The sequence below is a fragment of the Triturus cristatus genome, chromosome 2_2 (assembly GCF_964204655.1).
Source record: "Triturus cristatus chromosome 2_2, aTriCri1.1, whole genome shotgun sequence".
Lineage (NCBI taxonomy): Eukaryota > Metazoa > Chordata > Amphibia > Caudata > Salamandridae > Triturus > Triturus cristatus.
In genome coordinates, this window is record NC_140582.1 from 665210208 (window position 1) to 665213101 (window position 2894).

General features: G+C 42.1%; 1 pseudogene; it reads left to right on the forward strand.

Moving 5' to 3' along the window:
• The first annotated feature begins 1673 nt into the window (after positions 1–1673).
• Positions 1674–2414, forward strand: LOC146862628 (2-methoxy-6-polyprenyl-1,4-benzoquinol methylase, mitochondrial pseudogene; annotated as a pseudogene).
• Positions 2415–2894: the final 480 nt, after the last annotated feature.

A 2894-nucleotide genomic window follows, 5' to 3' on the forward strand; every position in this document is an offset into this window, starting at 1 on the left:
CAAGGTGCCAGAAGTGTCAGTGATATTTCTTCACGACCAGGTAATTGTACCTACCCTACTATGGATTGGAAAGAAGAGATTCTTGCAGGTCCCCAATACAGAACAGTTTACCTGCACCTGCTGTGTTGCAGGAAATAGAACCCAACCTGTGAATGGGGAGAGATGGTTAGACAATGATCATAAACATGCAGAAAGCAGCAGACTTTGGGAAACTAGGTTCAAAGGAATCAGCACCACACTGCCCGTAGGTGCAGTGAGTGCCCAAAGTGACTGTTTTTCATGTACTACACAGTGTACAAGGATATAAAACACACCCATTCGGAAATAAAATGTTAATCTTTGGTATATGACACGTATGAAACAGTGTTTTAAACATTTGAAAAGCAGTAATGTGTGGTGAACATGCCGATATTGCAATTGTGAAAACACCCTGTACAATAGAATGCTTCACAACAGGGTAATGTAACATCAAGGTAAGGAAAGGGTAAACATTCATCTTTTAGTAGAACGAGAGATACCCCCTAGATAAGAGAGAGGTTCGCGACTCGTGCCTTGCTGCAGGAAAACAACTGACGTAAAACAGTATAAAGTAGTAAGTGCAGTGCCATGAGAAATACAATGGAAAAGGTATATCCAGGGTCAGGGTACTCACATGAACCACTTGTAATCTAAAAACATTTTCATTGACTTCTTATTGGTAATTTTTAACATTGTAATGGTAACCTTTACATATTTGTTTAAATAGTATGTATTTATTTTAATTATTTAATATATTGTATTTGTTATGTTTTAGTGGTACTAATTTTTTACTATTTTACTTTTTTATATACTTTTTTTCCCTTTGATGCTATGTAATATCTATGATTTAGGAGGTGTCTGGCTTGTCTTTGCTATTCCCTGAGAGTGTTTCAGGTCACTGTCTGTGCGGTCCACAGCAGCCGAGTTGAGAATGAAACATACTTCGGCTTTGATAAAGTGTCAGCTGCTCAAAAGAGCGAGCAAGTGTACGAAGTGTACAATCTAGTGGATAATGTTATGGCTCTGTGTGCGCATCTCTGCTCTGAAAAGACTGAGTTCTCCCCAAGACAAATCCAGTGGCGGTCGCTGGTATTGTCAAGCGGTGAGCGGTGGGAGTGGGAGAATGCAAACTAAAGAAAAAATATATATAAATATTAAAATTACACTTACCGGCTCTGACAGCTGCTGCCTTCCTCCTGATCCTCGCCTCCCGGATGTCCAGGAGTTGCTGCACACTGTGCAGGCTCCGAGCTCCCAGTCCCAGTGCTGCTCACATGCTAGGAATGCTGTTCCCAGCATGTGAGCAGCGCTGGGATTGGTCTGAGCGCTTCGGTTCAGCCCTCAGACCTGGACTGGGAGACTGTGTTGGTTTCTCCACCCAGCTATACAACACAGCTTGGTGGAGAAAGGCTAAGTACGCATGACGGTTTGGTCAACCCCATAGGGCCTGCCAAACTGTCATGCCCACTTTACAGTACCCACCACTCCCCCCCTCTTCCTTGGTGCTGCAAAGTCAGGATGAATGGCCCGCCCCTCCCTTAAGCCAAGCCTAAAGAACAACAAATAAAATGATAATAAAAATGGTTTATTATCATTTTTTGTTGTTGGTGGCCTCTGCTGGCTTTCAGTAGGGGGGGCAATGCTCCTCTGCCATAATGGAGGAGCTACCCCAGGATAAATCATGTCCTGGACCACAGCTCTTAGATTTGGCTTGAGGAATCAATGACATCGCCATTCACTACCTTAATTTTATGCCATTCCAGTGGGAGCATCAGTTCCGACAGGAGATTAAATCAAAGAAAAATTTATCCTAGCGGTAAATTGCAGAACTTTACCAGTGAGGAAACATAGGCTCCCTTACTGTGATTTGTGACATATACAAAGAAATGTTGAAATTCAGGAAGCAGAAAACACTTGACCTTGTTACCTCTGATGGCTCGTCCTGGGTGGTCAGAAATGCAGAAGAACTTCCATTCATGGATGATACATTTGACTTCTACACAATTGGCTTTAGTATCCAGAATGTAACCAAAATTAGAACAGGAAATTGAAGAGCCATATCCTGTGTCAAAATCTGGAGGGCATTTTCTGTGTTTGGAGTTGAACAGTATGACTAACATTCTTACTTCCAGGTATTATGGTCTATGCAGTTTCCAAGTGATGCTGGTTACTGGTGTGGTGATGGCTATGACTGGTACCTTTTGGAGAGCATCCAACACTTCACAGCCCAGGAGGAGTTTAAGGAAATGATTGAAGTTGCTGGATTCCACAAGATTACTTACAGCAATCTTTGAAATCTTACATCTAACTGGGTTGCCATTCACTCTGGCTTCAAACTTTACGTCGAAAATTGTGGCTCAATTCAACAGCAGTCCCTTTTCCAAGGACATGTGTGACAATGAAGATACCCTTAAAGTGCAGAGAAGAAGCTCTAGCAATGCATTCGACCTACTGAATATATTCTGCCCACATTACGTTCTTTGGCTGTGGTAAAGATTTCAGTTCTATGCCATCAAGAACTAGAATATCAAATGTCCAGTGTCGAGCCAAGAGAAAAAGTACAAGTTGCCGTTCTAGTTCTGTAGACTTCTCCCCTGTCATCTTACAGTTCAGCAAGTTTCCTTTATGAGTTGGAACGGGACAAGAATGTAAGAAAGCAAAGCATTAGCATATATATATATATATATATTTATATATGTTGTGCTTAACCATTGAATGATACATTGAAAGTTCTGTGCAGATACCAGCCCACCCCAGTGTGCTCAAGTGAACCGTTACTGTATCCTTTAATGGGATTCAAGGGGGCAGATTGTAAGCAGTGGGTTAGCGTTTAAAAGAGGTGGAAGCCCAACTCAGGCAACAAGCATCCTCCTCAT